This window comes from Eretmochelys imbricata, chromosome 3 (genome assembly GCF_965152235.1).
Source record: "Eretmochelys imbricata isolate rEreImb1 chromosome 3, rEreImb1.hap1, whole genome shotgun sequence".
Lineage (NCBI taxonomy): Eukaryota > Metazoa > Chordata > Testudines > Cheloniidae > Eretmochelys > Eretmochelys imbricata.
The window spans coordinates 30,628,325-30,652,448 of NC_135574.1; the positions used below are offsets into that span (position 1 = coordinate 30,628,325).

At 42.0% G+C, this 24,124-nt stretch overlaps 1 protein-coding gene across 3 annotated transcripts in view; it reads right to left on the reverse strand.

Moving 5' to 3' along the window:
• Window positions 1–24,124, reverse strand: part of HPCAL1 (hippocalcin like 1) — a 104,451-nt gene that overhangs the window by 69,448 nt on the left and 10,879 nt on the right. Inside the window, exon 2 of one of the 3 annotated variants that reach the window (XM_077812527.1) lies at window positions 13,276–13,321. The exons of the other annotated variants lie outside the window; for them this stretch is intronic. The gene's annotated coding sequence lies outside the window, so the exon portion shown is untranslated. The remainder of the gene's footprint in view (window positions 1–13,275; window positions 13,322–24,124) is intronic. 3 annotated transcript variants of the gene reach the window in all.

Sequence of the window (24,124 nt, forward strand, 5' to 3'; positions counted from 1 at the left end):
AGGTACTGTGGTGATATATACATAAGAACCCAAGATAGACATGACTATTTCCATGATGAATTTCAACACTCTACATGCAAAAGTATTTCACAGTGTAGCGTTCTTAAGTAGAATTTTTCCTCCCCCACCAAAAAAAAAAAAGCGTATTTTGTCCCTTCCCCCCCATTCTCCTCGTAATCAAAAATGCTTGAAGCAAACAAATACCATAAGCAAGCAAGCAAGCACACACCCAAAACACCCCTTTCAAGAAGAGCCTGAAAAAGTCAGCAAGAGGTGAAAGCTGACAAAGGGTTGTTAGAATGAAAAGACTTCTGCAACCTTAAATACAATGGTCACCGCAATTCCCACTAGAGAACCTGACACAAGGCAACTCTCAGTGCATTGTCAATTCTGATGGGACATGTTACAAATCATTTCACAGAGCATCACTCAGCACAGGTGATGCCACCTCTTGGTGGGAATATGTAAATAGAGTAGGTACCCTGCAGCTTGATACCAAGAAATCCCCTGGATTGCCTGAAAAGATTATCTATTTGGCTGACTGTCTTGAGATGCCCACTTAACTAATTGGCTGAGGCATTTCCCAAGGATTGGCTGTGCCCCTGGGGAATGTCTTGGGCACTAGGGAAGAAGAGACATACATATCTGACCACCTGGGAGGATGGCTTCAGGTGGGATAAGAGGCAGGTCAGATGCTGCATTGTGGACTCTGTGTTCCCAGGCTGCAGGATGGAAGTGAAATTATGACATTCAAGGGGAAAGACAAAGCATTTTTTGACAAACTTCAGGATCATCTTCTGTGGGGTAGAGTGGTAGAAAACCCTTAGCCCACTGCACTGAAGCACCCTATTAATATATTGGATAGTAGGGATGGAAAAAGAAAAGAAGCTATTATGTTCCGGGTTAGAAATCCACTTTGGTACAGGCATGAATATTTGGTATTGGTATCACTTCAAGAAAGTGAAATTATGATCAGTGAACTAATTTGGCAACGTTGCTGTTTATTCTTTTCTCACTAAAAACTCTGGCTTAAAATATACAGAGAGATTGGTAGTTTGACCTTTAGAAGGAACGTAAAAAGCACTGCAACAGAATCACAGAGTACTTTCCAATTTGTAAAAAGCTAATAGACCCCTGTATAATTTGAAAAATAATAGCCTATGGAAATTATTTTATTGCAAAACTGTTTAGGTAGCTGTCATTAGTTTAAAGGCCCGTTTTTGTTCAATGACTGCAGTTTCTCATTCTCCCAATACCATGCACCATAACTGTCATCACTAAGCCCTGATTTTATGGAAGCCTCCAGCACTACCATTATACTCAACGGCCTGCTAGCATTTTCAACATTAACCCACTTCTCTCAGATTTTAGCTTGTCTTTAGGGTAAATCTTAGGCTTTATTCAGACATTTAATTGTTGTACCTGCCTATCTTCTGCATAAGCAAATCATGCATAATATTCCCTGTATGTCACCTGGTCATTCAAGAACCCATCTATATCAAGCCAGGCCTTTAACAGGGGCTGGGAACATGTACGCTACAGTTCATATTTTAATCATGGTGGGGACAAGTGTTGTGTCTTGTTCCAACCAAGTGGGAACTCTGCATAGGGTTCTTATTCTAACCCTCTTCCAACTCTCCATCCTACTGCTTCATCCTATATAACGCGAGGCATAAGAAAGGGGATGGGGATATCCATAATTAGAGGATTTTGTTTTTCCTTTTTAAGGTTTCCCTGTTTTACCCATAAGTAGGAGGGGGCAGACTGGTTTTAAATATTCCACAAAACAAAACAATAACTTCCAAGAACCAATTAAGGCCTTGTTTATACTAGAAAATTGTACCACTTTAACAGAGGTGAAAGTAAGCCGGTCCGGTTCGATGTACCGGTAAGAAAGCTGGTACACAGCTGTCTGTATGGGTAGGGCCGCTGATGGTGGGGGCAAAAGGGGCAGCTGCCCCAGGATCCAGTGATTTAAAAGGGCCCAGGGCTCCTGGCAGCGGCCGGAGCCCCTGACCCTTTAAATAGCCTCCTTTAAATTGCAGCTGGAGCCCTGGGTGGCACGGGCCCTGCAGCGCTGAAGAGCTAGCTGGGGGAGTCTGGTCCCAGCCCTGCCCCTTCCACAGGCCTAGAGCTGCCTCCCTCCCCCAAACTTTGCCCAGGACCCTGGCCACCCTGCGCACGGGTAAGTCCGTTAAGTTACTTTCACCCCTGCACTTCATTATACTGGTATAGCTAAAGCACTACAACCTCAGCCCTAGCGTGAGCGCAGTTATACAGGTATAAAGGTACTTATACCAGTATAGCTATTCCTTCACAGAAAGGGAAGCAACTGTACTGGTGTAAAGCACCTTTATATATCAGTATAACTGATCAACACTAGGGCTTGTACTGATTATTTTATTTACTTATTTTATTGAAATAGTTCTATCAATCATACCCATAACCCCAGTAGTTCTAGTGGTACAACTTTCAAATACAGACCAGGCCTTAAGCTGCTAAGCGACAAGAACATATTTACCTATCACATCATTTACAAAACCCAAGTACTTATGAGCAAGGAAATGACTAGAAAGGACTTTAAGTTTTCCACTGGAACATACACTGCACACTTTCTTATTCAGTATAAAGAAATGTGTGTTTTGTCAAAGCACAGCAACCCTGAATGACCCCTGACTAGCTGGAGTGAGTCTTCAGCTCACATGAGCCTCTTGTTAAAAAGAGAGCGGACCTTTGGACACAGCTATGAATGTAAATGAGAATCTTAGTTTTCAGGGGAGGGGAAAGGTAGTACAGAAAATTCAAGCCAATGGCTGGAGTTGAAGGGGGGGGAGTGATAGCTCAGTGGTTTGAGCATTGGCCTGCTAAACCCAGGGTTGTGAGTTCAATCCTCAAGCGGGCCATTTAGGGATCTGAGGCAAAAATTGGGGATTGGTCCTGCTTTGAGCAGGGGGTTGGACTAGATGACCTCCTGAGGTCCCTTCCAATCCTGATAGTCTATGAAGTGATGAAGCAACTGGAGTCCAGTTCTTCAGTAGGATGCTGGAAAAACCTGTATCTCATCAACAAAAATGATTAACTTTGTAATTAAGCCTCCATTTTCTTCAAATACAATCAATCAGTGCATGAGTTTTCAAGGAGATTTAACATTATTGAAAGTACAGTAGAACCTCAGTTATAAACACCTGGGGAATGGAAGCCGTTCATAACTCTGAAGTGTTCGTAACATTGAACAAAACGTTATGGTTGTTCTTTCAAAAGTTTATAACTGAACATTGACTTAATACAGCTTTGAAAAGTCAATATGCAGAAAAAATGCTTTTTCTTTATTTTAAAAAAAGCACAGAAACAGTTTTATTACCTTGTCAAATATTTTTTTAAACATTCCCTTTATTCTTTTTAGGAGTTTACATTTACCATAGTACTGTACTGGCTTTTTTTTTGGGTCTCTGCTGCTGCCTGATTGCATACTTCCAGTTCCAAATGAGGTTGTGATTGACCGGTCAGTCTGTAACTCTGATGTTAGTAACTCTGAAGTTCTACACATGAAAGGGGTTGAAACAAGACTTAGGCCTGGTCTACACTGGGGAGGAGATGGGGGGGTATATCTCGATGTAAGTTACGCAACTTCAGCTATGTGAATAACATAGCTGAAGTCGACGTACTTAGATCTACTTATTGCAGTGTCTGACGCTCCCCCGTTGACTCCACCTCGGCCTCCCACTTCAGCGAAGTGCTGGAGTCGACGGTAGAGCGCTCGGCCATTGATTTATCATGTCTAGACTAGATGCGATAAGTCATCCCCCGCTGGATTGATTGCTGCTCATCTATCCAGCGAGTAATGTAGACAAGCCCATACTTTTCTATAGGATGACACAATTATTAGATAAGGGTCAAAGTTTCAGATTGGGGTAAATTATATTTTTCAATCTACTTCAAAAACACTGATCATTTTTCTTCAAACCTTGCAAAAATATTTCCTTTTGCCTTCAGTCCAAGTCTGGCAACTTTCAGATCCAACAAGCTTTCCAAGTCACAGTAATTCATAGATTTTAAAACCAAAGGGGCAATTTATGGATCTTCTATTTTGACCTCCTGCATAACAAAAGCCATAGATTTCATCCAGTGATTCCTGCATCTAGCTCAACAACTTGTGGTTATTAGAGAGTGGGATTAAAATAGGGATTTATAAAGGAACACTATTTTTTCAACACTATTATGGAAAGTAATATCACTGCATCTTCATAATCTACCGATTTTATTATCAAGAAATGCTGAAAATTGAACCATTCTATTTCACAGACTGACCTCTGGCTCTGGAGTGCTTCAACCTCTACGACTATAATAATTTATACTGTCTAAAGTGGAATTCGTGCTATGAAACCAAACTAAATGCAAAGCTTATCCAAATGGACATCATCATTTAGAGTTCCTGGCTATTAAAGAGAGAGTTGAAAAGATTCCATTCTGAGGTTTCTACTCCCACTTTAGATTAAGAACAGAAGACAAAAAGTAGTAATAAGAGGTAAACATTTTGAATAGCATGAGGCTTTGTAAATTCTTGCATTTACAAACACACACACACCCAACTGTGGGCCAAATTTGACCCAATCATGTTCATTTAAAGACATTAAACCTAGTGAACAAAATTTTCCAACTCGTATATTGAAAGTTAGGTGCCTAAATATAAATTTTAGGTGCCTAAATTCAGGCAACCAAGGTTAGAAATTTTGGCCAGCAGTTCAGATGAGAGTTGTGTGGAGAAAGGGAATTCTATTTCTTGGAGGATGTTAATATTTCAAAATTTGGTTTCATTCCTATTTCAAAACACCCCCACTTCAAATTTAGGAATTCTCCAAAAAGGGAAAGCTCTGGGGTCCAGGACTCCAGGGCAATCCACCTGGCAGGCTGCCCTGAAGCCACAAACCCTGAAAGCCCTGGGGTCCTCAATTCAGGGGCCGCCTGCATGGCAGGCTGCACCCAGAGCTGCAGACCCTGGAAGCCTTAGGAGACCAGGCTGCTGAAGAGGCGCAAGTGCAAGAGCTCGGAAGCCCTGCTCTACAGCACCCCATCAAGTGAGCTGTAGAGGAACCTAGGAAACTGGGAGCCTGGCCTTCCAGGCTTTTGGCTCCCCAACATGCCACCAAATGGCAAGATGGCAGGAAACTACAGAGCATTTCAATTTAGATGAATCTGCATTCACGGATGGAAAATTTTCTACCACCTCTAGTACTAATGGCTTTCAAGGAAATCGTTCAGTCAAATCTTTCAAACAAATGTGGCCTGATTTTCCAAAGTGTGGTCCCTCTGAAGCATCCGGCACTGGCTAATCTCAGAAGACAGGATATGGGACCAGACAGACCACTGGTCTGAGCCACTATGGCCAATCTTATGTTAAGGTAATATCCCAACAGCCCCTGTTGACTTTACTGAGCCCATTTTCAAAATAAGCAACTTTCCTTTTTTTATTTTAAAAATATTTATTTATTTTTGGTAACTAGCTTTAAATTGCCTAAATCTAAAAATTTCAGCCACAGTTCATACCTGTCCAGGTTTCTTTAAAAGCGGCAAAGAGTCATGTGGCACCTTATAGACTAACAGACGTATTGGAGCATAAGCTTTCGTGGGTGAATACCCACTTAGTCATGTAGTTGAAATTTCCAGAGGCAGGTATAAATATGCAAGCAAGAATCAGGCTAGGGATAACAAGGTTAGTTCAATCAGGGAGGATGAGGCCCTCTTCTAGCAGCTGAGTTGTGAACATCAAGGGAGGAGAAACTGCTTTTGTAGTTGGCTAGCCATTCAGAGTCTTTGTTTAATCCTGAGCTGATGGTGTCCAATTTGCAAATGAACTGAAGCTCAGCAGTTTCTCTTTGGAGGTCTGGTCCTGAAGTTTTTTTGCTGCAGGATGGCTACCTTTAAATCTGCTATTGTGTGTCCAGGGAGATTGAAGTGTTCTCCTACAGGTTTTTGTACACTGCCAGTCATAATATCTGATTTGTGTCCATTTATCCTTTTACATAGGGACTGGTTTCTTCAGTTGCCTTTCCTTTGCATTAATGACTACAATTCTTTTCTTTTGAAATCTTTTGAAAGTTCTGTATTGTTTAATGTGACAGTTCAACCACATCAAGAAATTATGGAAGCCAGCGGTCAGTTCTGGCAATAGGAACAGGACATCAAAGTCAATCTGACATACTATTTGTAGACAGCTCTTACTGTACTTCCCAAGCAGGTCTGACCTCAGCTACCGGGCATGGGCATGCATTTATTTTTCCTCAGGATACACGCTACTATACGGTGATAACAGTGAAGAACATTATGGAGGTGATCATCAAGAAATTTAGAACCTGGTCCAAACCCACTTAAGTCAAAGGAAAGACTCCAAGTACTTCACTGTGATTTGATCTGCTCCTTAAACATGCACCTCATTTTATATTTTGACTAATCAGAGTCAAGACTTGTTTGTCTGAATTTGTCAGGCAACTCCATAAACATACAGATGCATAAAACCTCTACTAGATACAGTTCTAGGAGCGGTTCCCCAGATAACTGAATAATACGACCATGTATTAATATAGTCTGAATGTGTCTTATTCCATTATAGTCCTTCCTTCTCTACACATCCACATTTTTAAAAGGAAAAAACCCCAAACAAACAGAAACCATTGCAGCCAGAGGTTTTAGCTAATCATCCTTGCAAGGGTAATATGATTGCAAGTATGGGACATGATGCTACCACCCTTACCTCACGTAAGCAATCTTTATGCACACGAGTAGCTCCATTAAAATCAATGAGGCTATATGTGAGCATTTAAGTGTTGCAAGACTGCATCCTGTGTTTCCATGCACCATCACACAGTGATGAGAAAATGCTGTACCACGAGCCAAATGTGACTATTTTGTTCCAAAACTGGTGAATGTGGTTGAGGTTGTTATGGAAAACAAAATTAACCTACTCACTACTGAAGGAAAAAGAGCAAGCTCATGACTAATCTTTTCAGTTCTTGGTATTGACAGGATTTACACAGCCATACTGATTTTTATAAAAATAGTAAATCGTATTACCTCTATGCTGCAAGACCAAAGATGCACAACGATACCTTAATACAGATTAAATAAAAATAGCACTACCTGAGTCAATCTGAGGATGATAATGCTTTGTAATCCCACACTATTAAAGGATGAACATTTGCATAGCAGTGAATCAACATGAGATACTTGCAGTAGGATACAATTCTCTTTTTGTTTCTTATACTATACCAATATTCATGCAAAATTTGGAAGGAGGAAGGTGTGTGCAGAAGGTTCAGTATGTGGAGAAGAAAAGCACTGCTGTTAGAGAATGCCAAGCTCAGTATCTCCTTTCAGTTCTGAAATATTAGCCCATAATTACATTTTTCAGCAATACTATTGCTATATTACATTTTCAAGCAAGGTGGTCTCTGAGTTTGTGCATTTATCCTTAAAACGCTCCCTGAATAAACTGCAAATTTGTAGAGCTTTTTCAGCATTGAAAAGAGCAAGAAGTTTCCAGGAGTTGATATCGCAAGTCCCTTCATTAAAGTGAAAAATATGAAGCATGCATGGTGTGTTGCATATCCATCCTAATTAAAAAATTATTGAATTATTTAAGGAAACATGCAAAAATGTGATATATATTAAGTACAATACAGAAGAGCTTGAATAGTGAAAATATTAACAAAACTGAATTATACAATGAACATGAAGAAATGGAAAAGAAAAAGGAAAGAAAGGAAAGAAGCTGGATACAGGAAGAAGAGCAGAAATATGAGTAAAAATACATTCTTCATTTAGTAAATAAGACAGGAATGATCCCAATATAAGATTAAATTGGCCTAATTACTTTGTAATATAGCAGATGGCCAGGTCTGTTATGGTTAAGGTTTATCTATACACATTATTCTCCTACACAATATTCTTCACTTCAGTGGTGGTGTGAGCCACTTGCTTATGCTAGGCTTTCAGTACTTAATTTATCCATGTTGGACATCCAGCTCTTGTAGTTCCTACCGAAAGGTGGCAAGAGATAAATACCAAAAACAAAGTCAATGGAATTTTCTTTTCAAAAAAATTTGTGGTATATTCTTTACCTTTTTATCAGCTGAAAGGCAAAATGTAGCATGAGTTGCATTGCCACATGGAGGAGGCAGTGGTGCCTTAGGACATGTCTACACATATAGCACTGCAGTGGCACAGGTGCAGTGGTGCATCTGGTGAAGACACACTATGCTGAAAGGAGAGAGCTCTCCCATAGGCATAATAAAACCATCTCTATGAGCAGCAGAAGCTATGTCAGCAAGAGAAGCTCCGCCACCAACAACACTGTCCACATGGTGTTTATGTTGGTGTAATTTATGTCACTCAAGGGGGCGGTTTATTCTTACCCCTAAGCGACAAATTCTGTAGACAAAGCCTTATACACCTAAGCCAGTCCTCTGGCTGACTTGAGCTGGGGTCTGAGCTAAGAGAAATCAAAGGGAAAGAGAGACACCCCAAATGCAAAGACTGAAGAATGGAGTTTGCCAACTGAGTTTCACAATGGGAACTCCAAAGTGGGGGGAAATCTGCAAGAAGAAGAAATACTTCTCTTTGTTCTAGCATTACCACAGAATAAAGTAAAGGTGAAGGAAACTGTTCATGACAGGGAATGAGTGGGTAGCATTAAAAGAGGTGCTCTGGGTCCACCAACTTTTAGGGTTTTAGGAGAAGCAGGCACAAATTAATCTAGTTCTCAGTGAACAAGGGATCATGTTAACTACTGGCAGACTCAGAGGTCATGGGCTGAATTGGCAAGGACCGATATTACCGTCTCATATCCAGAAGTTTCCCACAATCCCAAATCAAGGAGGAGGAAAAATAGGAAGAATCAGAGGTTGCATTGCCTAGGGTGACCAGGATTTAATCCTGAACTAGGGAGTGATGTTTGTAGGGAATGAGAGTTCAGAGACTCTCCGGAGGGTTTGGATTGCTAGACAGGCATGTTAGGGTCTAGGAACACTCAGGGACATGCAACTACTGGGAAAATTAAATGGCACTCCCCTTCCTACAGGTCCCACCTCTTCCGCCACTTTATGCTTTATCAGAGTCCAAATTATTTGCTTTTCTGCTGCCTCCTCCTTTCGGATTCCACCACACTAGAGGAATATATAGCTATAGTGTGCCAGTGAGCAGAGGGAGAGAAAGAATAGAGCTGTGCGGAGAGGGGGAACAAGTTGTACTGCCGGCCAGGAGAAGATGGGTAAAAAGACTTAATCTAGGAGGGGCTATCCAGTAGGAGTAGTTGGATGGGCAATGGGCAGTTTTTAATTAAACTGGGTGCTGGGGTGCAAAAAACTTCCACACAACTTCCCCAAAAACCCAGACTCAGGAGCACTGATTGCAATTCGAGATAATTCTAGTACAACCAGGGTACCTGGTCACTGTAACCTACCATTTCCTGGGCTGTAGATAAAGAGTTTTATTTCCATTACTATCACTGTCAGTCCTGTGATATTTCATGGGTAAGAAGTCAACCTAATACCTCATACACTCTTCCATTTGGTACAATTTTCCAGATATAGGGGCATCTTTACTATCCCTTTAAGATAAGGACAGCTCAGTTTTTGATTAAAGTGTTTAGGAAAGTCAGTTTATTGCCAGGATAAATCTCTCTTGCTCTGGATTCTGCAAGCGCTTTTCGACTTCTAGTTCTATCATTCTGAATTCAAGAACTTGCTAGTTCTGGTTGTAGGTTTCAGTGCTGAACCAGAGATCTTTCTCCATACACTCTGGAACTGGAAAAAGACTGGTTAAGCCAAGCAGCCCATTTACCTGCCAGAAGAAAAATTTGCTTTTGGTGATGTTTGCAGTGTTTTGTCCTTCAGATCTCACAGTACTAGATCTGGCCATTACCAGCTCCACAACGGTGTACACACACCACTGCCTCGCGCACCTACCCTCTCTCAGCCACTCATTCATGCAGATTATAGCAATTCCCTCCTCTATCACCTCTGAGAATCACTCTCACCAAGTCCCCAGTCTATTCAGACTAATGCTGCAAATATGCTCACCACCAAGAATACACAAGACTGCTTTCCCCAAACCTCATCCAAAGAAACCTCCCAAATTCTGTCTCCTGGATTTCAAAACCCTTCGTGGCTCCTATGCCCCTCAATCTATACTATATCGATCTCATTCTCCCAATACCTTCACTTGCTGCCTCCTCTCAGACCCCAACCCAATCTACTCTGTTGGAGGTTGACCCTCTGCTGCTGCTTCTGACCAGCTATGCAGCTCACCAATCCTACACAAAACAAGAAACACCAGCTTGATACTCCCCTCATCAACGCTACCAACAGTAGCTGTTGGTTCCCCACACTGGTGGTTACCAGTACCCTATGCATCTCCTAGTCTATTAACCCCCCGCCCCAGATCCCCATCATATCTAGCGACCATTGCAATGTCTGTGCATTGAGAGACATTTGCATGAATGACATGCAAACATTATTACACCAAAATAAGCCATCATATCTTACTTACACACACACAGTAAATACAGACAAGGCACATCACGGAGTCTCATTGCATTCCTGTTTATACCTGATATCGTGCCTCTGTGAAACATCAAGTCACATGGAAAAATAGATTCTAAAAACAATAAATTAAACCAGAAGGGCCCAATTTTAAAACATTCAGTGTGTCATGTTTCGAGCATCACAAATACATTTCTGGAGGTGTATCATGTAATCATTAAGCTTCTTGCACGACACAGTTAAATCTTGTGAAAACCCTATAAGAGCATGTGCAGCATAATGTAATGACAGATTGTTCACCCCATAAATGCCAATTAAATTACAGTTCTAAAACTGCCAGTTTTATTCCGAAATCTATTCGCCAAAACAAAATTGAAATTGGAAAGAGTTTAAAGCAGGGATTAAAAAACTTCAATGTGCAAGATCACAAACGCATCATTTGGAATGCATTAATTCAGTACTTATTAACTGGAGATTTACTGGTATGTCAAACCAAACTGTAAGGTTACAGATAGCAGAATGCAGATGAATTTTATTCTATTCTGAAAAAAATACACAAAGATAGAGCTTCATTAATCAAACTTGACACAGAGAGCTCATCAGTAAAATTCTAATACAAAGCTGTATAAATGCAAGACTATTAACACTGCACAATAGAAGTCAAGAAATACAGAAGGAAAGGTTCCTATACCAATGTTAATTGAGCTGTTCTGCTCACGTAGGCCCCAATTCAGCACACATTTTAACCACATGACTAACTTTAACTGCATAAAGAGTCCCAGTGGGACTACTCATTTGCTTAAAGTCAGGCATATGGTTAAGTAGATTGTTCAATCAGGGCCTATACCATAGCACCCAATCTGGAAAGCACATAAGCACATGACTAAGTACTTCCCTGAATTGGGACCATAATGTTTTTCCTATTCAAACATACATCTTAATATATTACTGTTTAGGCTATACAACATATACATTGAAGTGTGCAATGTGGAGAGTTACTATTCCTCTACGAAACCACCAACTCAAAATTTGAACTTTTTTTCCAAATCGAATAAAGTAATTTCAGGTACTACATATGCCTCTGAGTGCCCCACAAACTTTCAGGGGGTTACAATATATTTCACCTGCCATGTTTTTCCAATATCCTGTAGCTTGTGAAAATCCTATATAAAAGACAGGAAAAATTAACATTTTCAAAAGCACCTCAGTGACTTCGGAGCCCATGGGCTGGTCTACACTGAAAGCTGTACCAGTGTAATTATGTCAGTGAGAAGTGTGACTTTTTGCTGATATAGTTAGTGCAGTAAAAGCCCTAGGATGCACACAGTATAAAAAGTGCTTTATACTGGTACTACATTTCCTGAACCAGAATAAGCTATATTGGTATAAGCACTTCTATATTGACATAACTGTGCCCACATCGGGGAGTTGGGAGAAGAGGGGTTTGCTGCTTTAACTACACACATATCCGTAAAGGTGTTAGCCATCGGAGATGTCTACTTAGACTTAAGCCACAAGTTCAAATCCTAGCAGGCTTGACTCAATCTTTTGTCCTATGTAGAAAATTAGGGTGTCATGAATTATGTGTGGAGGTCTTTGTGAAAGAACTTAATTGATGTCCTGTCTGTTCTGCATGGACAAATGTAATGGCTCTTTAGTAAGAGTAGGGGTTCTTGGCAGAAATTCATCCCATCCAACATGGACACACAGAATATTGTGCAGCATGCTGTGCAAAAGAGGTTGCTGCATTTCAGTTGTGCTGTGCGTGGACACGCGTGAAATACACTGGGATCTTCTGTAAAATAAAAATATATATTTATTTTACAGAAGGGGAGGTAGGCCAGTAATTAACTAAGGTTGAATTTCCCAAGTGTTTTAATCTATCTGAACACACGATCACTTTAATAGCTTGTATCCTGTGCACTGGGGAAATGAAACACAAGGATAAACTTCCTGAGCAATTAATGTGTAATGATATAATTGTGTTAACCTTATTGGGAAAAACTTAGCATTGAAAGACGAAATGCAGTAGCAACAACTACATATTTATTCAGAAACAGTAACAGAGAATACTACTGACCAGATCCACAACTGGTAGCTAAACTGATTCACATCAGTTTAAGAGCTGGCTCTGCATGTGCATAATGTGGCCACATTAACATTTCTGTAGGAACCTTACCTTTTCACATTTGCTGACTATTTTAATGTTTCGTTTACCTAATTTTAACTACACAGAGATGTACGGCATACATGAGTATACTATGAAGACACAAGTCACATTAGTCAGAGGCAAGAGTGAGTTATTCCAAACTTTAAAATTCCATTCTATTCAATTTAAATAGGTTAGTTATGTTCTCAAGGAAGTCGTCCTTTGAAATGGAAAGGAGGACTTTGGCCTCATGGGGCAGCATAGACTATTAGATCGGAATACAATCTAATTTGTACAAATTTCCCCCACTGGAGATAAATTAGCTTAAAAAGATAAAACTTAATTACTGAATTCTCAGGAAATTCATTCTGGTGTGAAGATAAAAGTTTGTAACATTGATGTAAAAAGACCAGACTTGTCCTTCAGGTCAACAATTAATGGCATCCTGTCTATAAGTGTCACCCCAAATTTTGCTCAATGCAGAGGATTAATACTTGCTGCAAGCCAAGTTTTGAGGCTTACATTTTCTGTTCTTTCAGATCACTAGGTGCTTTGAATGGGGCAGAAAAGAGGGAGAAAAATCACCCTTACCTCTTATCTTGAATCTCTTCAGAGCAATTCAGATGCATTCACTTGCCTGAAACAAAAAGCATAAGACATACATACTTGACCTAGAGTTTTCCCCTAAGTCTCAGTCTTTGGGACAAATCTTGTTTTTGGCCCCCCTGTGCAAATCTCTTGGGTCAACAGGGCTGCACACATGTAACAGAGACCAATATCTAGCCCTTAGTGTGAAAATTCTGTGAGTATTATTCAGTAGTCATTCCAAATGCATACAGTGGGGGTGGGGGAACCTACAGCCCGTGGGCCGGATTTGGCCCGCTGCTTCATTTCAGCAGGCCTGCAACAAGTCTCAGCACCACGGGCCAGAAACCCTTAGCCTCGGCACACCCCCCGCGGGACTGGAGCCATGAGCGCCAGCTCACCCTGCTGCAGGGGAAAGCTGGGGTAGCCAGGCTGTTAAAGTTTGGTCAGCTCAGCGCAGCTCCCAGAAGCAGTAAGCATGTCCCTGCGGTCCCTGGGCAGAGAGGCCATCAGGGAAGCTTTGCGTGCTACCCCCGCCCCCAGTGTCGGCTCTGCAGCTCCCACTGGCCAGGAACCGTGGCCAATGGGAACTGTAGGGGCGGTGCCTGCAGGCATAGGCAGTGCGCACCAAGCAGAGCCCCCAGGCCCTCCGCCTAGGGGTGGGACATGGAGGCTGCTTCTGGGAGCAGCGCAGAGCCCTGGCAGGCAGGTAGCCTGTCTTAGCCCCGCTGCGCCACCGACCAGGAGCCACCTGAGGTAAGCACCGCCCAGCCGGAGCCTGAACCCCAAACCCCCTGCCTCAGGTCCAAACCCCTCCCACATCCTAACTCCCTTCCAGACCCCACAGAGGTCGGAACTCCCTTCCGCGCCCAACCTCCCTCCCAGAGCCCACACCCCGCATCTCCTCCCGCAGCCCAACCCCCTGCCCTAGCCCTGAGCCTGCTCCCTCACTCCAAACCCCTTGGCCCCAGCCTAGAGCCCTCTCACGCACTGACCCGCTCATTTATGGTCCCACCCTGTAGCCTAGGGGAAACCCTGAGCTGCCGCCCCCCTGCAGGGCTGTCTGGCCCACAACTGATGTTTTCTGTGGGTCAGTGGCCCGGATGGAAAAAAAAGGTTCCTCACCCCGGCATACACCTATTAAATTTTACAACCTAAATGTACGTTCTATTTGTCCTGAAATACAGAAAACTGCTAGGGAATTGATCAGTATGTAAATTTCTCTTATTGTGTATGAAAAATCAATTCTACTGGCCTTCGAAGTCCACTTGTACCATCCTCCCTGCTTGATGCTGTTATACGTTCTTCAGAAAGAACGAGTCAATTTTAGCTCAAAGAAAAATCCCAACATGCAAGCATCGGTCTTGAACCTCCAAATATTATTTGTCCAGATCTAGGAGTAAAAGAAAGGCAACCAAACTACACGGACACCAGTTTCGTTTTCTGGAGCCATTAATGACATTATAAAAGAAGGTTAGAAATGGCTTCTGTTACAATCCGTTATCTTACTTCAACAGAACAGAGACTACTATTAGTTTGTATCTCTGCAGGGCCTGCCAGGCAAGGATCCTAAAGCTCTTTACAAACATTAATACAGAGTATTTTTACCCAGAAAAAGAAGTATCAAAAGATTCCAGGAAGTCCACTAGGAACTTTGCTATTACTATAGATTTTACATAGAAGGTGCTCAGATACTACAATGAGGGGTGGCAGAATAAAACCCTCAGATAATTAATTTAGCCTCACCACCCCTGTGGCAGCAAGTATTTATTTCCATTTTTCAGACAGAGGGCCAGGTGAGTTTATAAATCAAATAAAGCCCCCACTAAACTCAATAGAATGACTTCAAGTGGGAGTTAAATCAGGCCTTAAAATTACCTTCCCAAAGACCCAAAGTCAGTGGTAGAGGAGGAAACCAAAACAGCTCATCTGACTCTTAGTCATGTGCTTTTGCCATAGAACTATCCCTCCTCCCCCACTTACTGTAATAGCGTAAGTTACAGAATACTGTATTTGACCACTTAATTAGCAACTTTGAATTAAAAGCTATGTCCACCTTCTGGATTAGAATACACACAATCATTTAAATATATGGGGTGGGTGTGTATTTCTTCTTCATTTTAAAAGGGTCTTCAGGAGAAGTACTGGACATTGTTTCCTAAAATCAGAAGTCCTGACTCCAATCCTAAAAAGCCTAGTTTAGCTGGGCTGCAGAAGTTAGTCTGTATATTTAGCATGAACCATTAAATCTATTGTCAATGAAAAGGGAGGTATAACTGAATTAGCAGAACCAGCTTATGGCAGAAATTTAATTACAAGGCAGAATTAAAGGATGATAAATCAATTTTTGGAGGCTGGACAAGAAAGGGTTGTTGTTGGATTAGATACTAGTATCAAGGCAAATGGTAGATTACAAGTTACCAATCTGATGGTTCTACAAAATCATTTTTAGTGTTATACCTATTAAGAGGCTGTTTTGACAGACCAAAGGAAAGAAGGCAGTACATTATGAATGACCCCTTGATGTAGCTCCTATCACGCTTTGCTATATAGGGCTGGCTGAATGCAACCACTGCATCTCAAGTCACACACATTACTCAACCTGAACATATCCAAATGATCCCTTTAAATTCTAAAACGCCTGTTAACTAGTAATTCTATCTTTCTAACACACAGAATCCAAGGTCTTCAGCATTAAAAGTCCAAGTCCCTACCACTTGAGCTGAAAGAGTAACTCCTTTAACCATAAAGAAATAGCAGGCTTTTATCCTCAGTGAGAGCCAACTATCAGAAGGAAACTGGAGCAGAAGTTGCTAGCCTACTGCTTGTAAGTTATACAGACAACCCTGACTTTGGGGAAGGAGTGTCCTGAATGTGGACCTGATTTGAACTGAGTTTTCATATGTACCACCCATAACCCTGAACACTCCATAACAGCCTCATGGGGTTTTCAACACAGCCAGGGTTAAGCACAATGTATATTTGTCAATTCTGTTGTCTCTATATAGGGGGTTAAGCATCCCTTTGTAAGGTACTAGGATTTGCGAGAGATTGTACTCACTCACTGCTGTTACCTGCAGCATTTTATTATGTACTCTGAAGCTGTTCCATCCATGTTTCTTCATTTCTATTCATGGCTATTACTCTTATAGAACACTCCTCTCAAAATGATGGAGCTTGAAATGTACTTAGCTCTTTTTTCCTCATTAACAGCTACTGCTTCACCCTGCACTGCTCCAATGTTTATTCATTTTCCCTTTGCTGAGAATATTCTCAAATCAATAGGAGTAGTAGGCATTAAGAAGACACTTACTCATGTCTTGAAAGTTCAGCTTTAACAGTCAAACAGCATTAGGGCAAATCAGTACGGTTATTAATGCTACCTTTACAGTCAAGTTTATCACTAGCTCATCTTCTTTCAAAAGTGCTGTACATGCCAGCAAGCTTCCTTCAGACATTATAAAGCAGAGGCTGTGTCTATGTTCTCATCTAGCAAAGCTTGCTCACTTACAGTTCTTATTTTGATTGGGATCTGCTGGCATCCCACATGTTGCTCTTCTTGAATGCAAACAAGTACTCTAAGCCCTGAGAACGAGGTACTCCCTTCTCTATTTTTGTGGTCATGTCAGGAACACTCCAGATATCAAAGAGCTGCAACTCTCCTACCATGTGATCACCTTTTCTTTTTTAACATGGCATTTTCCTTGGCCAGTTCTACAGCTCCTCTAGCGCCTCTCTCTCCTTCCAGTACTCCACTCCTGTGCACACTGCTATCCAAGCATTTACACTATACTCACACTCGTCCCCTAGGCCAGACGACACACTGCATCTGTTCAATACATGCTAGCCAGTCACCTGCTCCTCTAGATCCCTCTGCTGGCCCAACTTCCCCTCACGACATTTCCCCCAAGTCTCCTCTTTAAAAGAGTGCCCTTAAAATTGCTACATCCACAATCTATCATGGGCCTATTGGCCAATAGGGCCATGTGAGCCCATGTGAGGTAATTCACAAGGTCAGCATCAAGCAGCCAGTAAAGAGATTCATGCTCCCTGCAATAAATGCTGACATGCTAACCCTACATGTAAAGCTCCAGAGGAGCTGAGAAGCCACTCAGGGTTTTTCCCCCCACAAGTTCTACCAATTTAGGGGGGGTGGGAGTGGGAAAGAGGGAGAAGCGATAAGTTGTGGCCAGTTTGCCCTACCCCGCTCAAGAGCTTTCACGCCAAGTCCATTTCCATTCAGAAACGTGCTCTACCTCAATGATAATGTCATAAAGAGCAATTAATACTCCACAGCCCTCCCCCCGCCCACCCACCCCCCGCCACGCACGCATGCAGCGGAGTCAGTACTACATGGAGGGGTTGAGCCGCAGGAGCCATTAATCCTTCCTTCCTCCGGTCTGGACAGTAACATGCCACATTTTCTATTTATTGAGGCCCTGATTACCATAGTATCGGAGCATCTGAGTCTTCCTAGTGTATTTATCTGCTCAGCTCCCTTGGGAGGTACTATTACCCCACTTTACAGACCTGGAACTGAGGCACAGAGACACCAAGTGACTTGCCCAAGATCACACAGGAAGTCTGTGGTGAAGCAAGCAACTGAATCCTGGTCTCGTGGAGTCCCAGGCTAATAGCCTAACCACTGGGTCATGTAAGAGCTATCCGGAAGATAGACAAAGCGTGAGGGAAAACACCAATTCAGTGAGTTGCAGAACACCAATGATATTAGGCATTAGCTATGGAGATGGATCCAAGACATTCCTTACAGATTTTGGTGGTTAATTTGGAAAATCACTTACACCCGCTGAATAAATGGACGGATTCCCATGCTACTTTGTTTTCTCATGCTTTAGAATAGTCTGTGTTTTCAGTCAGAACACAGATGTGTCCATCAATGGCCAATTCTTCATCTTCAGTTTTTCTCCTTCTGTCATCTGCACACGAAGCATTCCATCATTAACCTTTGCAACATGAAGTGTGCCTCAGTATTACAGGCACCCGCTGTGACGGGTGAGATCACAGAAACCCCCTTGGCCACCAAATGTGCCAAGACTGCTACTTCCCCTGCTTTCCCTGACAGCTTGGGACTCCAGTACCCTGTCTTGCTGAGCCAGACATGCCAGTCTGCTCCAACACAGACCCAGGGTCTGAGCCACATGCCCCAAAGCTTCAGACTAACTGAAAGCAATTTAGGAAGTGTTCCTGTCTTTGACGCTTCGGTTTAGACGCCATTGGGAGTTGAGCATCTAAATAAAAGCATTTTATCCTGTATAAAGCTTATACAGGATAAACTCATAAATTGTTCATCCTCTATAACACTGATAGAGAGATATGCACAGCTGTTTGCGCCCCCAGGTATTAATACATACTCTAGGTTAATAAGTAAAAAGTGATTTTATTAAATACAGAAAGTAGGATTCAAGTGGTTCCAAGTAGTTACAGACAGAAAATGAATTACCAAGCAAAATAAAATAAAACACACAAGTCTAAGTCTAGTACAGTAATAAAACTAAATACAGGTAAAAACCTCACCCTTAGACGAATTCCAGTAAGCTTTCTTTTACAGATTAGTCTCCTTCTAGTCTGGGACCAGCAATCACTCACACCCCCTGTAGTTGCTGTCCTTTGTTCCTTTCAGATAGCCTCTCCACCCCCAAGGATATCTCCTTAGCCAGCTGAAGACAAAATGGAGGGGTCTCCCATGGGCTTAAATAGACTCTCTTCTGGGTGGAGACTCTCTCCTATGTAAAGTCCAGCTTCAAGATGGAGTTTCGGAATCACATGGGCAAGTCACATGTCCATGCATGACTCAGTTTTTTACAGGTAGCAGCCATGGGTCACATGCTACCTTGAACATCCTCAGGTAGACTTCTTATGTGGATTGGAGCATTCCAAGATCCATTGTCCCTGAAGTACTTCTTGACTGGGTATTTAATTTGCACACTCTTTTCTCAAGAAGCTGAACAAATGCTTTACAAAGGCTACTTAAAATTCAAGCCAGTACATAGCCAATATTCATAACTCTGAATACAAAAATGACACATGCATACAACTAGGATTAACAGATTCAGTAGATCATAACCTTTACAGAGATATGTTACATGGCATATGTAGCATAAAACAAACATTCTAGTTATGTCATATATACATTCATAAGCATATTTCCATAAAGTCTTATGGGGAGCATCGTCATACCCGCCACCTGCTTGCTAAGCAAAACTGATAGCATTTGAGAAGTTTAAACTGCAGCGGTGAAGCTGAACGCAGACAGGCTCATCTCCCTGCAAGTGGAAAGCTAGAGAAAGAAAGCATAATGCTAAATCACCAGCAAAAGCAATTTAAGAAAAAGAAAAAGATTTTGGCACTGTAAGGTGTCGCTCCAGTAAGCGAAACATGAAACAAGCCAGGGGCAGCAAACTACAAACTAGAAGATCCTGAAAATATGCTACTATATGCTATTCACTGGGCGCTTACACAAGCTCTCAAGACACAGCTTCCCCTTTTAGATCCTTCTCTACGTAAGGAAGTTGGGATCTTACTCCTCTGCCTTTTTTTTTTTTTTTTAAATTGACAATGCCTAATGATTTAATGTGCTGTTGCACTTTTATATATTACTGCACGGGCAGAAGCCTCTTCCTTCATCCATTCCACAGACAGATACAGGATCGTACTAGTCAGACAGTATCTATTAGGTCATCTAATATACCACCTGCTCTTAAATTGGAATTTTAAAGAACTATTCCAAGATACATTGACATGGTACATTGTACCCGTGTGTGTTTTATGTCTGTTTTGTTTAGGATACAGAAATATTTTTTTATAGTTTATGTACATCTGACAAGCCTGAATCTAAATCGTGGATGACAACACTCAAGATGAATAGTTACTGTTCATCTCCAAACAGCCAGATTCACAGCATCATCAAAAGTCTGTTTGTTTATTGGACATTTTTTCCTCAAGGGCTTAACAGACACACTATAAAAACTGTCAGAAGTCTGTCTAGTGCAATGGAGCCTTGACTGACACTACCTTAATGCACTACCACAATACAAACAAAACAAAAATCAATTATCCTTGCCAAATTCACAAGAAAATAAAAATATGCAAGACTTCTACAGAAGGGCCTAATCTGGGCCAGATTCATTTTAGTGCATGCAGATGCAACTATTGACTTTAATGGAGTTTGGCCCTCTTACAGCAAGGCTGAATTGCACTTTTATATTATATTAGGTACTTGACTACTTCTTCCTAAATGGATGCTTTTTATAAATTGGTCAATAATTTCCCACTGAGGACAAATGCACTACAATGTCCCATTTTGCAGAAGCTTGCTGTCTAGGCATCTTCGGTGACCAATTTAGTTCCTATTGTATATATGAAACTTCCAGCCCATTTTACACAAGCAAGGACCTTGTAAACATCCACCATGATCTTGGGTTCTATAGAAAACAACAACAGATCACGTTAAGCTGCAGTACAAATTTAAGTAATTTAAACTATGGGTAAGACGACTTCCTCAGTACTACATCAGTAAAGAAGTGCTAAGCCAATATTCGTAGATAAGGCCAAGAGGGACCATTGTGACCATCTAGTGAGTCTGACCTCCTGTATAACACACACCACAGGACTTTCCTTAATTCATTCCTGATTGAACTAGAGCACATCTTTTAGATAAACTTGCAATTGTGATTTTAAAATAACTGCCAGTGATGGAGAAACCACACAACCCTCAGTAAGTTGTTCCGATTGTTAATTACCCTGTTAAAAATTTGCTGAGCTAACTTTACTTATCTACTGCCAAAAAAATGGTAATTTTAGGTTATGTGATTAATCCCAACATTTAAGCAATAAGATCACATACTGTATGAGACCCACAAGACCCTGTTTACAAGAGAAAGAAAGAAGCATGGAAAGTCTAATTCTCCACTATGACTAAGCATATTAAATCTAATTTTGCAGGCCTTCAAGTGTCATCATGAGATAATAGTCATATGAAATTAATTTTTTTCCTTCCTGAACTGAAGAGGCGATTGACAAATGCCACATATTGTTTGGCCTGACTGGGCACAAACTATTGGGTTAGAGTAAAAAGAGAGAAAGGCGGTATGGGATGGAACAGTGCCAGTTATATTTACTGCATTTCCTCTTTTAATGCTAAACTCTTTCCAATAAGATTAACACAATTATATCATTACACGTTCATTGTTCAGGAAGTTTATCCTTCCCTTCCTCTTTTCAGCCTCTTTCTGTTGCGCTTCCCTGCTGCACAGGATGCTAGCAATTAAAGCTATACACTATGTGTTTGGACGCACTATAAAGGCTTTTTCTGAGAGGGCAGGGGTTGCATTAACTGCAGTACAATTCATCAAATACATCCACAGGAAAAAACAAGTCCTTTGTTAGACTGGAGTTAAGGTTGTAAATATGCATCAACAAACAAACATAATAGAACACACAATAGTTTGAAGAGCTTGAACTTTTGACATATTACAAAAAAAGTGTAATATATGGGATTGCAGAGTTAAGTACATTGAAAAACCTTAACTTTGCCCTCATGCCTATGCTGCCCTATATATGGAGGGGCCATAAAAACAGCCCAGTGGATTTCCCAGCCATGGAATTTGCCACATAATTAGTCACTTGACACAGAATCGCATCTTAAAATAATAATAAAGAATTAGGATTCTAACGTTTATGGTTGCAGAGAAGATCTTGAAAATGGACGAGTACTTGATGTACTTGTGTCTGCCTGCTCTTAAACTGGAATTTTAAAGAAAAGTTTGCAATTGACTCTGCAATTTCATAACCATGGAAAATAAAGTTTTCCCCCCCAAGATGCCATGAATCTCAGCTTCTTAACTGTGGAATTTTGCTATTTCACAACAGCTCTCCCCTCTTGGGACCTGCCTGCAGCTGCCTCTTGCTTCCTGCACACCCCACAAGAAGTAATTCATTGGAGTACCATGCACACTCTTTGCATTGTTCCATGGAATCAGGCAGCAGGGATTTGGGGAACCACAGCTGGAGTCCAGTTTGCAGCCAGGGAACAGGGAGGAGCCAGATGTGCAAACTGGCGAGCTGAGCTGCCTGGAGAACAGCACTACTGGCCTGGGGAGCTAGGGAGATGAGACACTGAAGCTAGCTACAAGCTCCCAGTTCCTCAGCATAAATGGGGGTGAGGTGGAGAAAGAGGTTTGACTTGGGTGACTAGATAACAAGGCCTACCAAGCCAAGCTACCTAGGGAACAGCAAAAAATGGTTATATATTGCATGCATAGTTTAAAAAAAAAAAAGTTAAAAATAAAGATACATGAATTTTACATCATTGAGCATTTTCGGTGGGAAGCCACTCCTTTGTTTGTGCGGAGGCTTGGGAGGAATGGGAATGTGGGATATTTTGTGAAGAACAAACATTGTGGAATTTAGGAGCTCATGCCACAGAATGCTGTTCCATGATCCTGCAGAGCACGCACACGGGGTCCTGTTTACATGCACATTTAAGATTAAAGCAACTTCCCTCTCAATCTCTGTCTCTGAGATCACAGCATAAGAGGCTGATAAAAGGCATCGGTGACTGATTTGGGGAGTCAAGACAGTCTGAACAGCTGTTGGGGGCAAGAGGGTCCAACAGCCCGGGATGAGGAAAGAATATGAGTCTGAGGGAAGAAAGAGGATGTTGGGATTAGGCTGCTGCTCAGCCACCAGCCCTCTGACGAGCAGAAGTGGCATCGGCTGTACTTGCTCCTCTTCTGGCAGTTGCAACAGCTGTCCCTTCCCATCACCCCACTCCTCCCTGTGCAAGCTTCCTTCTCTGACTTATGGTCTGTGGGCAAGGCAAGGAACTAAGGGAGAGGAAACACCACTGGACCAGCTGGGGAAGGAGCAAGGATGCCTTCATCACTCTTATCTAGTAGAGCGCCAAGTGTGTGAAGTAGACTAATCTGACCCCTCTACAGAATTCCCACCCTTCTATTTAGGACCCTTAACCTGTTGCCTCTCATATAAAGGTTGCCATCTGTCCAGGCTTTATTTGGAGGGTCTGGTTTTTGGCTTCTATGTCCGGGAGCCATTTAGGGGTGCCAGATGCCCAGTTTTCAACTAGAAAGTCCAGACAAAAAGGGGACCTGGCTACCCTAAATGGCAGCAAAACCAAAAGTCCAGTTACCACAGGGCTGGGCCAGGCACCGAACCCACATCAGTCCCTGCTCAGCAGGGGATGCCTCCTACCTTCAAGCAGGTTCCTTGAGATGATCAAGCAAGCGACGGGGTGGAACCTTGGGGGATCCGGTTACCAGCAATTAGAAAGGTGGCAACCCTACTCTCATACTGCAACACCACCTCCCCTGAAGCTCAAACTCAGAGCCTGCTGTCTTGAACCTTAAGGGTACGTCTACACCAGAGCCAGGTGTAAATTCCAGCTCAAGGAGACGCATCTGTGCTAGTTCAATGAGAGCTAAAAACAGAAGCACTGCCATGGCAGCACCAGCAGTGGGCAGGGCTAGTTGTCTTAAGTTAGATCCCAACTGAGACCCCAGGTACATACTTTGAGCAGCTAGCCCCTCCTACCACTCATGCTGTCACAGCTATGCTTCTACTTTTAGCACGCTAGCTCGATCAGAGAAAGCACAGAGCTGGAATTTACACCTGCTGCTTGGTGTAGGCTTACTCTTAGATGCAGCAGTCATGGGGACAAAGAGTGGAAGGGGATAGAAGGAGGCTGCCTTAATCCTAGAAATTCTGTATCATGACATCCTATATGTTGCTGGAAGCATTGTTTTTCTTGTACCATGGTCAATACAGCCTCTTGTCGTCTTTAACCTGGACTTGCTGTCAACTATTTATCATTTAATAT